We start from the raw sequence: 14,704 nt of genomic DNA on the forward strand, positions 1-14,704 counted from the left end.
AATGCCACGTACGTCCATGTATAAAGCACCACGCTCACTTTGGGATTAATCAAAACAAGTCGGTATGGAATTGTTTTTGCTTTTAATCGATTTAAAACACATTTTTTAAGAATGCAATTAACATCATCAGTACCTGCGTACAGTTATCACATGGTACATGTAAATGTATATGGTTTGTTTTATTTTTATGTGATTCTTTACACAATGTATACCATGTATATTTCGGAAATATGAAAACTCTTGGTAAACCGGAACTCTCTGAAAACCGGACGATCAGGCCGGTCCCGAGACCGTCCGGTTTATAGAGAGTCTACTGTATATAGGTGTGATATCTAACTGTACTATCATGCGCATATCTTTGAAGATGTGTTCAATAAAGTAATCATATCTACAATTTCGTTCACTGAATGAATCAACTCCGTCAATGTACAGATTTATAACAGAAAACCTTATTACCATAGAAAACTTTTTTTGAGAAATAACCGTTAACTTCCTGAGTCGGCTGTGTTTACACCATGTACACAATTGAATAATCCAATTATAAAACAATGACGTCGTTATAGCGAAGAAAATAATTTAAGCTTTTTCAAACTTTAAATCATATCACCCAAATATACGCAATTTAAAATAGTAATTGATTTAAAGGGACTGTCGACCGCGATTGACGAAAAAAAACAAGTTTTAAAATACCGTATTTTGTAACAAAGATTAGTTTATATTGATTAAAATACCACGACTGGTATATTACATTACTTGAAAAAAGTTAATATTTTCAGTATATTCGGTTATAAAATTAATCGAAAGTAAATCGCAAAAATAGGTGACATAACGATATACACACTATAAATAACGCAAGTAGATTGATAATTTTATATATAAAATATATACAATTCACTACGCATGCACAGTTTGCATTCCTGGGTTTACCACGTGACGATGATGCTCAATCTACTTGCGTTATTTATAGTTAACTGGAAGTTACCTGGTAGACATACCCAGTTAAATGTATTACCGAATATACTGAAAATATAAAAACTTAACAACTTTTTTCAAGTAATGTAATATACCAGTCGTGATATTTTTATCAATATAAACTAATTGTTGTAAAAAAAATACGGTAATATAGAACTTTTCTTTTTTATTATAGCCGATTATTATATTATTATTATAACCGAGCTACAATCCAATGTCATCAGTTTCTTCATCCATGATACTAAAGTATTTTAATTTTATCTTTTTTGTAATACGTCGTTATTGTTACTTGCTCTTAAAATCGTTACAAGCAACTATATTTTACCTGATGCGATGAGAAACACCGCAAATAATATAACACACTTGTCCATTGTTATGCTTTGTTCACCTTTACAAGTTTAGAGAATGAATGTGAAATATATACTGCGCACTCTTTAAAACCTCACTTTTAAGGTCAAACACAAGATAAAAAGTTGCCCATATGAATTGCATCAAGACGGATGTTCAGTGACACGTGTACAATTTTCATTGGAAAAACGCATTAATTTTATGTAAATAACAACCGGATGTATTTGAGTGAGTAAAGCAACAATAATGTTTTGCGCTCATAAATATTCTTTGATGTGTCTATTCGCTTACGTTATTTACGTTATTTAGAGTCGGTAAACAAGGCAAGCCCAAACGACGAGATGTATGTTTGTGTTTTGTCTCGCTTTTGAAATTAATTTTAACAACGCTTACACACACGTAATTATCCACCACAGAAATGTTGTTTGGTGTGTGTTATTGTGAACTTACAAAAACGTGAATTTGAACGATAAATATGGTCATTCCGTCATTTGTTTATTTAAGTTATCTTACGTTTAAATAAGTGCACCCATCTGTATTTTGTTAATTGAATGACTGAAATCATATGTGGAACTTCGTTTGTCGTAAAGTTTCATTTATAGAAAACACAGGCCTATGTGTAGGCAATATGAACAGTATTAAATGTATATTTATCATACCACCGCATTGATATCTAACTGATATAACGTTGCATGATATATTTTTTAATATCAGTTCAACACTAAGTTCTTATATCAGTCGATGATAGGAGGTAGGTCATATTACTCGGAACAACTATAAAGTAATCATTTTAGTAAAATCGAATCAGGTTCGACAAAACAAACAATTTAATACCAAGATGGAATATATTTTAAACACAAAATGCAACACAAACAACAAAAAACACGTTTTACAAATATTAAACGCAAGTGCTCATGACGTCATTATTAACACGTCAAACGACAAAGAACATATTCTCGGCAAGCCTCGCCGTTATATTATTCTAAGCCTTGCCTGATTAAGTACAAAATGATCAGGCAGTAACATGTTATTCTCTATATATCTGCCATCACTAATATTCTTTTTTGAATTTATAAAATGACAGTTTTGCGAAGCCAACCTTCTAGCAGGGCAAACACATTGAATGAGCATATATTGTGTGGGTAATGCTCAGTTTTGTTTGTTTCATAAAATTTGGAGAAGTTAGTTTAACAAATAAAATGCTGATCCCTTTCTACATGTTGACCAAAATATTAATAGCTCGTTAAACAATATTTTGCTCTTAGAAACGAAAATAATTCTACTATTTAACTTATGATTTGCTTATAAGTTCTCTATTTACAATCTGACCACTGAGTATGGCAAGTTATTTCCCCCTTATGAATGAAAGGTTGAGCCCTTTCAAAATGTGTGATAACATGCTTGTTTAAGCCATGGTATAATTTGTTTTCTAGATTATGATAAAACTGAAAGGTATTTTATTTTATCACCAAACAATATTTACTTAAACAAACAATATGTAAAATATATTTAATGCAGTTAGGCCAAAATATCCATAGCTCTTTTGATTGTGTAATGTTTTTGAGAGACCAAAACTGTTCTTCTTCTTAGCTTATGATATTCTTATAAATCTCATGACCCATGGGTCTAGCCAGTTTTATCCCCTCATGCATGACTTCGATTCACTTTATGAGGACCTCTTTATGATAAAATACACGTATTATACACAGAGGCCATTTAGTTTCACATTATATTTGCTTAAGCATTTTGCAATATAAATGATTATAAAAAAAATAATCACGGGTTGCAGCCAGTCATTACTTGGACTTACTTAGTACATGACCACTACAAATCCATTCATACCAAACATTTCATTACATAATTTTGTTAAACAAAATGAAACATATAACGGAGATTTAATTTACTTAAAGACATGTAGATAAATAGTCATTTTAAGGAAGATACCTTGCCTTATTATAACACGACGTTTTTTGTAATTTCAGGTAATAAACGTATGATGTTTAATAAATGTATCTTTTATAGTTATACACAGTCACTGTCAATCAGTTAATACCGTCTCTTTAAAAAATAAGATCTACTTTATCATTAAAAGTAAAGGCACGTTTTTCGAACTCAATACAAAAATGTGGTGTTGTTTACTGTTACTTATCATATGAAAACTCTGCGTAAACTCCAAAGTATTGTCTGATAGATATCTGGTTAGGATCTTGTGAGAGATATAGAGAATACTAGGTTAGCGTTGAATACAGAGAAGTTTATGTTGCAAGGCTTAGAACGCCGGAAGCGCGAGCCTTGGCGAGCGCTTTCGGTGTTCGAGCCGAGCAACATAAACTTCTCTGTATTCAACGTTAATCCTAGTTTTCTATTTATCCCATTTGATTTTTTCAACGTGACATTTAACATAAATAGATCTAATAACCTTAACAATAATTTTAATTCAGTCATAAAAGCGCTTAAAATCTAACAAATGTAACCATGCGTAGTGATATACATGTATTTGTTCTGGTACGCAAAAAAGTCTTTAAAAAATTCACACACAAACTGTTAAACAAGTAAAAATATCACCATATGCCTCGATTCAATTTTACGCAGTATGCGAATTTGAACACATTACGACCGCGAAAAGAAAATTTTACTTTACTATAATTCATTTTATTTTCGAAAGAAAATGATCAAAATCCAATATGGCGGCGATTGCTCCTGACAAAATGCTGTCGATGTCAACATACATGTACACCATCGACGACCTAGTTCTGGCTACCATAATTTTAAATGTCGCTTTTTTATGATTTTTGACTGGCGCTACTTTGTACAGGTCTGTAAATACTATATAAACTGTACGCTGAAGTTTCTTTAGCTATCGACGACCTTAACAATTTTGAGGAGTAAACAGACAATTGCAGAGACTGACACTTTATTTGACAAAATATACAGGGCAATACGTTTTCCGACTTCGGACGACGAATTTAAGGACGCGCAGAACGTGTTTTTTATATAATGTTATGGGTATGCCGTGTGTGATCCGATGCATCAATGGCGCCCATGTTAAAATCATTTCCCCGAGAACAGGGAACGACAAAAGTACAAACAAAAATCAAAACACGTAAGAACTAGTATCTTACCTTTAATTATCCTTTAAAATCCATCTAATAATCCATTTAACTCAATAATTGACGATTTTGCATCTAGGGTCTTTAATAATTATTTTAGCATAGTTAAATAAAGACCCTTATGCCATTCTATCACTTTATTCAAATGAGTTTATGAACTCAATAAACTTTCTTCTTCGTCACACGCTACGTCATGTACTCTACATTACTGCTGTTCAAATGAACCGGAGCAGTTTATCTAATAATAGCCGTTGGTAAACTCGGTTGCATTTGCAAATTTCTGCATACAAACATAATTATGTTTAAACTTGCACAATGTTTTATTTATCTATGGTAAATGCCCTTATTGTACGAGAAAATAATTTAATATATAAATACACAAAGAATGGAAAACATTCCAGTACACAACAGATAAATGAGTAGAAAATACCCGTGTACAAAATGGGACGTTCCCAATTCCAGTGTGGTGCTATTTTTACCATCTTATACTTTACACAGCTCTGTGCCTAACGTGAATTAAATAGGAAAGCAAACATAGCAGATTATTCATGAACTGTGCGATATGTGTATGGCTTGTTGTACATTCTTAATTTTTAAGTTAAATGTCAAAAGTATATGCATTGGTTATAAACAATGCACATTACACGAAATAAGGAAAATGTGATCAATTGACAATTCAGATATGTCGACATACAGTACATGTAGAAAACATGTGAAATAAGCCGCGTTTATAATAAATCGTCAAAAAATGGGGAAAATGACGCAATAAGTATGTCCTTTTATGACGCCATCAATCAGCTGATTCATTACACGGATGGCGAAAAATCATGTCATATGACAAGATTTAAAGGTTGAAGGTCGTATAATTTTGAAGCTTAAGTTTTGTCGACTTTGTTTCTTATGAAAAATCATTCAGTGGTAAAGTAAATATAAATAAAAAATAACAAAACAAAAAACGTGTAATTTTATATTTTATTTCAACATTTCTTTTGGTGAATATGTCATATATATATTTTTCTGCAAAATATGCATATTTTCTTCCAATGGGTGACCTTAAAATTCGATCAATGAACCAAACAATATCGACCTAATTTTAGCGCATATCGCATGACGTCATTTAAAAAGTAGTCCGTGCACGCGACAGGTTTATTCCACAGTGTTGCATACAAGCAAGTATATTCCACAACGTGTTATACCGTCACTGTCGCGGTGAAAATGGGATAAATGTCATGAATGAGTTCTTGTTAATTTTAGTAAAGTTTCGCTACCACATGTAAAAACATGATGTTTACTTTATTAAAACAAAATATCTCATCACTCTGAAAGTTACACGTGTGTGAGTTATGATGGACATATATAAAAAACGCCAGACTTACGATATTGTGTTTAGTAATCTGTTTGTATTACAGATAGATATTACCAATAAGATTTTGTTCACTGGCCTGATATCGGGCTTAACATAGGCTCAAGACAATAAGCTTAAATTGTGTTAGCAGAAGATTATATTTATAATACATTATCTTCTTAATAGACAAGACAAGACAAGACAAACATTTTATTCGAGATCGGTACAGAGTACATAATCTAGAAAATAATGTGATTAAATACAATAAATCAGTGGTCAGTTTGTTTAGGTAATGTTTTTAGGTAATGTTTTTAACCAAAAAGCAAATATTGATTCAAATACAGTGTACAGACTACGTAACATACACGTGGAGAGTGATGTACATGTATTACACGGTAACAGATTGTCTGATATCTAGTGCATATTTTATATAGTTTGCAACATTTTTAAGAACAGTTCGTTTACAGATCCCATTAGCGAATTGAATTTATATACTGAAGGTCTAACGTAAAATTTTCTATCAAGGAATCTTCTCCTTACAGTAATGTAACATGGACAAATACATATAAAATGGTGCACGTCTTCTAGATCGCGACTACCACAATACAAACAGTATCTTTCGTTTCTTGGTATATTACTAGAGCCATAACGGCCCGTATGAATTCTTAATGAGTGTGCACAAATCCTAAAGCGTGTAACTAATTTCCTCAGGTTAACAGGCAATATATCAAGGTATTTTTCATAGGCAAAGTTAGTTTTGTAATGAGCGTAATCTGTTAGAAACATGGGACATTACCATATCTTATAATGCTTAACATGTATTTAAACATGTATTTTTGCTATTTCTATTTTTCTTTCAAAGAAAAGTATGTTAATTTCATTTACTTTCTTTCATAAATATTTACAAATTATCAAAGAAGAGAAGCTGAATTAATTACTAGTTTTAGTTTCCCCCAACATAGAAGTTGCCGGTTTAATTTTTACTTCTACAACAGCAGTTGCTTACTATTATATACAAAAGTAAAAATGTGCATTTAATTGAGCTGCATACACATATATATATATGTATATATATATATATAATATATATATATATAAATTATAAGATGGCTTCCACACGTTTAATCACAACTGAAGACGACATACGTAGAGTATTAGTTTGTTTGTTTCTTAACTGATGTATTGGCCTCTTATATAAGAATCGACAGACTATTTTATCGGCATGTATGAGTATGATTGAACTTCAATGCAATTTTTTTTGGTGTTTTTCGTATTCATTTTTTATTCTTTTTACATCGATCTAAATATTTAGTCATTAAATAATGTACGTGTACGGTGTTCTCAGGAATATCGATGAAAAACACAATAAAAATGCATAAATCATACCTGATGCGATTAGAACAACCGCACATAATACCAAAAGCTTGTCCATCGTTTTTCTTTGTTCAACGCAACAAAATACATGAATACATGCATTAATGAAAAGTATATATCGCGGACTTTGTTTTATAACTTCGCATTAAATGCACTGCTTTGGCCTATGAAATGTTCATCAATTTTCTGTGATGCGTGTAACGAAAACACATTCCTTTAAATAACAAACTGGATATAATCAATAAAGTTGTAGGTTGCAAAGCAATACGATCATAAAAACACTAGATAATTTAATCGCCTACGTCTTTTATATTCGTACACATAAATGTTGACACCAATTAATGTTAACGTTGAGTGTTTTCTTTCACGCAGATGTGCACGACTTTAGGTTATAAGTAATAGGTTTCCAAATTCTTATCGAAAGTAAAACGACAGCTATGCGCGGTTAATGTGGTCGTTAAATTTATTTTTGTTTTCACAACTTTGCGTTTAAATCGGCACACGTTTTTGTATTTTATTGACTAGAATCCAATGCTATGCGTTTAAGTTTATGAGAACAAGTGTTATTATATTAATGCTAATTGAAATACATAGTTGGTGGCGCTATAATACAAAGTTGTAAATATACACGAATTCTAGAACATATGCCCGTCGTTTGATGAAATATGCTGTGTGTGTAAAACCGTTTATATAACTTGGAAGTATAAAGTGGTTTTAGCTCCCACTCGAAAGAGGTTAGTAGAGCATTACATTTGCTTTGATTTTCATGTTAGGTAGAATTAATTTAGAGACAGATAACCATTTCATGGAAGGCACGAGCTTTTCAACAGTCACGTGTGTCTCTTAAATTTTCATAAAGTACGCAAACTTTCTAGCATACGTTCAATTTCATAGTTTCGTAAAACTACATTCTTGCCGTAAAGGTTCCAAAAAGTCTCCCGAAAATGTCTCTGATTTGTCGTGCATGTAAGTGTAATGTATGACGTGTTTATTACAAAGAAACTGTAGATTTAAGTATGCAAGTATATTATCATGATTATTATGACATTTAGTAAAATGCTAGAAAACCTTCTTTTACTTCATTTACCCTACTGTATCAGTGAACAGATATATTCTTTCACCTCGAATGAAGTGAACATACACCACTGTGGTCAGAATTGTGGTCGAAAAAAAAACCCGTCGCAGTTAGTACAAACCCATATAATAAACGAAAAGTAAGCCATGACTAACCGAACTTCTTTACATAATGTCGTATTTTTGAACATGTCATAACATGTATTTATTAATAAATATATATCATAAGACATAGTCTAAACACTTCTAATAGCCATAACAAGAGTAGAGACAACATAATTCCTTCCACGGTATCATAGAACACAAAATCTATCGCTCTACCTTAACACCATTTCAAGATAAAATCTTGAGACGATATATTGTTAAGAGATGTTTTCCTCCGAATAATCGATAGCAGGCTTTTAACGCGCTTTAATATTGTACAAATTGTTATTGGTGGTTTGAAACCGAGCGATGATTTTTTTTAAATATTTTGATCGTTGCTTTTTAAACTAATGACTAATTTAAACACGTCTTGTGTATTGTAAGCTATTACATTATCATATTAGATATACATTACATATTTTAGATACATTTTTTATTCAGTAAATTTGTGAACAAGTGCCTTTAAAACATTTTGGCCAAACTTGTGGAATATATATACCTCTAAATTTAATGTTTTTCTTATGTGTATATTATCCATTTGTATTGTTTTCACTAACGTATGCCACCAATGCACACTTGGTTGTGTAATGAATGGCGTCGAACCAAGTTTAATTGTAGTTAACGGTTTACGTGTACATTAACAAAAACTATGTGCTTTCACGAAATTAGCGTAATCCCATATGTAAAGTCATAAGCGAATTAAAGTTTGCGTAACAGAACAGAAATACTGACAAAGACAATTACTTTTAATATAAGTTTAAGTATTAAAAACTTGATAAATTACAGATCATACAAGTATAATGTGTAAGATACATGCATACTGTTTAAGCAAGGGCTTTAACAAAGGTATAATTTAAGACTTTTCTAACGAAACACTAATACGTTTTCCTAATATAGCGATTATTCATTAAATAATTGCGTAAACAAATTGGAATTATGAATAGGTAGATGATCTCTTAACATCCAATTTTAAGTATATTTAAATTGATAAATCAATTATATTTAATAGAGCAATATCACTCTTAAACAAATATATGCAAATACCTTCACACAAATCAAATACTCAACAAAAACCATTTCACATAAATAATGAAATACATAAATATTTGGGTTTACACCATTAGGGTTATCAACAAGCAACAAAGTAGCCCACACGCAAGGTCATCATTTCTTTTTAATATAGCCCTATACATTCATCTGTTCATTTTTTCTTAGTGTTTAGTGTTAGTAATTTACATCATAGATGAGAACTTGTTGACATTGAAAAACGAATTTTTAATTTTATACTTAATTTTCAAATCACCATAACGCGTACATATACATTAGAATTGATATTCTAATTCAACAATGATACTGTTACAAAGTTTGCATTTCCTGTTTTGTCTCGCAATGTTATTGTATCTACCAGTTTCAATTTATAATGAGTGAGCACTTAGTCTAAAACTGTTCATAGCTTTTCTATGGCAATCATTATCAACACAGTCAATATATTTATCAAATGTATAAATATTGTTTTCATTTAACGTAATAATCCTATTACTTTTTTGCGAATTTATTTTATCAGACCATGACTGGACGTATTGATCTCGAAGTCGTTGTTTGAGTTTTGATAATGGTATGTTAAGTTAACGTTCTCATGTTATATATAGCTAACTCTAAATTGTCAATAAGGTTATAAATTAGCATTCGCATAGCATATTTTTTAGTTTTAGCGCCGTTATACCTGTGATGTTCTTATCATGCATAGATCTTATGAGTGAGTTCATAATTTTGCACAAAAATTCAAAAGCCCCCTCTATTCATAGATAACAGAAAATAGGAAACCGCCTAGTTTGCGTTAGACATCTGGATTGAATGAAATTAGTTAATAAGAGCCATCCCGAGAAGAGAAATTATGAATAGAGCAACCATAATTTAACCATCATTTAACAAAACAACTCATAAAAGTCATTTACACGTTTGACACGATTCATAGACACTATGTTTGAATAGTAAACTATTTTCTCAAAGGCTTTAAAACAAGCGTGTGCTGATAGGAATTGTTCTCCTGAATGTATTCATGGATTTGCATTAGTTCTATAATTGTTTCAACATTAGGTTATCGTATATGTTGACTTATCATAAAGCGTGTTTGATGTTCTTTTTTATTATGACATAAATGATTGGAAATATACACTAAAGGACTATCTTGGATATCCCCCCGATCACTGGGATTTAAGTCGTCCGTTTACATATGGCGCACAAGGCAGCCACGGCACATTGACTTATTTCCCTCACAGGTACCTTTTTATACACCTGGGTGGAGGGGAGCAAGCGTGGGATTATTTTTTCATCGGAGGGAATCAACCAGGGACCTTCTGATCCCTAGACCCGCATCTTACCACTAGACCATTCTCCCCACGAGGTCGTTGCGGGTTATCAACACATCTAGGCGATTGTTCTATATCCACACATACATGTATATAAAAATCTTAGTCGATTACCCTCTAGGTAAAAGAACAACTTCTCGCAACCGTATTTACCATACCAATATGTTCAAAGACGTGCAACGTTGCAATTATTTGAAATATTCTGTTTGAAGAATAAAAAGAATATCTTTCAGTCTTCTTGCAAGCCTGTACATTTATTTATAAAAGCAACCTCATTTATAATAAATATCAAGCTTGAATGTTCTCGCTCACTTAAGAGAGTGTATTACCGTACTTTCGTGTTAACCAAACATCGGTGTTGAACACATAGGCACGTTTGCAATTTATTTACAACCAAAGTGCCTTGAACTGGTACACATAAAGAAAACATAATCACAATCATTGTCTTCAGCATCATCATCATCATCATGATCATCATCATCATGATCATCATCAACGTCATCATCATCATCATCATCATAATCATCATCATCATCTTCATCATTATCATCATCATCATCATCATCATCATCATCATCATCATCATCATCATCATCATCATCATCATCATCATCATCATCATCATCATCATCATCATCATCATCATCATCATCATCATCATCATCATCATCATCGTCATCATCATCATCATAATCCTCCTCCTCCTCCTCCTCTTCCTCTTCCTCCTCCTTCTCCTTCTCCTCCTTCTCCTCCTCCTCCTCCTCCTCATCATCATCATCACCATCATCATCATCATCAGCAGCAGCAGCATCCACATCATCATCATCATCATCATCATTCACATCCCACATCATCATCATCATTATCATCATCATCACCACCACCACCATCATATCATCATAATCATCATCATTCTTCATCATTATCATCATCTTCTTCTTCTTCTTGTCTTCTACTTCACAATCATCATTATCATCATCATTATCATCATCATCCTCATCCTCATCTACATCATCGTCATCATTGGCATCATCATCGTCGTCATCATTATTATCAGCACGATCACCACCATCACGATAATCATTAGTAGTAGTAGTAGAAGTAGTAGAAGTAGTAGTAGTAGAAGTAGTAGTAGTAGTAGTAGTAGTAGTAGTAGTAGTAGTAGTAGTAGTAGTAGTAGTAGTAGTAGTAGTAGTAGTAGTAGTAGTAGTAGTAGTAGTAGTAGTAGTAGTAGTAGTGGTAGTAGTAGTAGTACTGGTAGTAGTAGTAGTAGTAGTAGAAGTAGTAGTAGTAGTAGTAGTAGTAGTAGTAGTAGTAGTAGTAGTAGTAGTAGTAGTAGTAGTAGTAGTAGTAGTAGTAGTAGTAGTAGTAGTAGTAGTAGTAGTAGTAGTAGTAGTAGTAATAGTAGTAGTATTAGTAGTAGTTGTTGTTGTTGAAGTAGTAGTATTATCATTATTATTTTAATCATAAGTCGGTCATCATCATCATCAGTTGGTCAAGGTCATCATCATCATTAACCATAGTTAATCGTATTAAATAATTACACATTAGTTTCTTTTATTTTTATCATTTAACCATAAAACTTTCAGAGATTTTTCATCGATAAAGACAAGTTAGACATTAAATTTTATCTTTGCGTTTGCAAGCTGTTTATTACCACGTGTTGTCAATATTCTCTGCTCATAAAATCATATATTTTCAACGATTCCTGAAAATAGGTGACTCATCAGGTATCCAGGTAAACGGGGGTATTTTCCGCATATAATACAGTTATATGGTTGAATTTATTTTGAGCTTGTATTTCCATCTATTTTTCCGAATTTGATATTCGAACAGTAACAGTTACTGGAATGCGGTGCCTAGCATGCAAGCTTATTGAGTTATAAGTAGCGTTAACTGTTTATAAAGTTAGTTTTAAGTATTGCCAACTCTTACTCTGTATTTAATTAGCCCTGACATTCGAAAGTGCTTAAATTTGTCAGTACGCAAATGCTTGACATGCATGCTTCTCTTGAAAGGCGTGCCAGACGCCAGTTGATGTCAAGGCATTTCTAAATGATATTGGATTATTAGACATACATTGACAAAAAAATTGGTAATTATGCACATCACATATATGATCTCTGTATTGCGGTTCTTGTGTCAAACTCGATGCTTCGAGAATAAAATACTGAACACGAAAATTAAAATGCTTATCAGACATCAATTAGTTTTCATATAATTGTCAACAACTGTTTGCTTTCGCCTTAACACCTCATTTAATACCCATTTATGAAATCATATAATATTGTCAATGTACGCAGTTTACTACAGCCTAAACAATACACGATATGAGGTTGAGTTCAGCTCAGGGCACGTTCTAATTTTTACGATTCGCCAAGAAGCTATGTAAATCGAGTGTTGCCAATTGTTTAAAGTGACTTGTTCACAGATTTTGGCTTGGTCTGAAATTTGTCATTTTATGCTTTCAATTCATGAATGTAAAAATCGGAACTAAACAGCTCCTGTATAAAACAGGAATAAAATTAAAGACAAAACAGATATCCTCACATGGGTTCGAACCACTGACTCTTGGAGTGAAGGTCTAACGCTTAAAAATACTCGGTAATCCGTGCCTCAATATGTGGTGAGAATACTTTCATTCTTTAAATAAGCAATCCTAGTAATGCCATACAATGCAACGATAACAACAGAGGTTATTCAATTATTCAATCGTTTCGCAATTAAAACGCTGAACAATTTTCAGGTTTTTAAATCGTAAAACGATGCATATAAGACACTTCTTAGTAAAATTCTAGTTTATGCGGAACGTGTCGTCCATAATTAGCCTGTGCGGAATGCTCAGGCTATTCCGGGACGACTTTACTGGATATTATTAGCATGATAAATGTTCAGTTTCATTGATTCATCGCAAATAACATAATTACAACTAAAATTTGCAAATCTTAAACAATATTTTTTAATTTTGTCCATTTACCAATCTATGAACAGGTCATTTTAACTACCAAACGCCAGGAACTAATGATAGGAAACCAGAGTAAGTAACGATCTCTCTTACATCAGAACTGGCTTGCCATTAATCGAGAGGGATGACACTTCAAAACAACAAACGCATTTTGTATGCGCAAAAATATAATATAATTTTTACACAGCAATATATTCTGGACGTCAGACTAAACATTTGTATACGCAAAAATGAACGTCAGGCTACTGTTTGATTACGTACAATTCACCCTTCAACACTTTACAGATATTGCCTTTAGAACTATGGCTTCTTTGTTATTTTCAAACAATTATTAAAACCACCTTTTTTATAGTCATGAGCACATTATCAACTGAATAAACCGAACAATTTTAGCCGCAGGTGTGTTCGATATACCCTCCACATCAATGTTGATTGTTTATTGGAACAGAGCCAATCTTCACAAGAAATGTCTTCATATCTTCTGAGAAAACAGACCCATAAACCAGCAAAGATATTAAAGGTGCCGTCTCGTTGTCAGAGGTAGTGGTTATTCATACTTCTGTGTACTCACACACCGATATATTTTGACTTAAATCCGCAAACTACGTATTTGATAGGCACATTATTGTTTTGACTATGACAGTTCCGTTAAAAAATCACAACTACAACGTTTTAAGAGCATGACTGAGTCAACGGGCAGAGGGCTTAATGTTTCAATACCTGATTAAACCATGTTTCAATAGAAAATTCATATATGCTCCAACATGTAAGTTCACACGTTTTTTGGAATAAAACGGCTCTTAATAAACATATTCGAAAATTGAAAAAAAATATTCAAAATTTAATATGTACTGCGTGAAAATGGTGTGCCATACAAATATATTCCAATCGATACATTAGTATCCATGCGGAACACATTGCGTAATAATTAATTTAAAATCGTAATATAAGTTTTACTTCACTCGCGAACATGCAAAGCGGTCCGTTGTTTTGTATAATGTTA

The 14,704-nt window shown here is 32.3% G+C and overlaps 1 protein-coding gene and 1 long non-coding RNA gene across 2 annotated transcripts in view; one reads left to right on the forward strand and one right to left on the reverse strand.

Moving 5' to 3' along the window:
- The window catches only part of LOC127839277 (uncharacterized), a 193,269-nt gene that overhangs the window by 115,423 nt on the left and 63,142 nt on the right, over positions 1-14,704 (reverse strand). The gene's annotated exons all lie outside the window — the stretch shown is intronic.
- The window catches only part of LOC127839273 (plancitoxin-1-like), a 284,745-nt gene that overhangs the window by 51,136 nt on the left and 218,905 nt on the right, over positions 1-14,704 (forward strand). The gene's annotated exons all lie outside the window — the stretch shown is intronic.

Source organism: Dreissena polymorpha, chromosome 7 (assembly GCF_020536995.1).
Source record: "Dreissena polymorpha isolate Duluth1 chromosome 7, UMN_Dpol_1.0, whole genome shotgun sequence".
Taxonomy (NCBI): Eukaryota; Metazoa; Mollusca; class Bivalvia; order Myida; family Dreissenidae; genus Dreissena; species Dreissena polymorpha.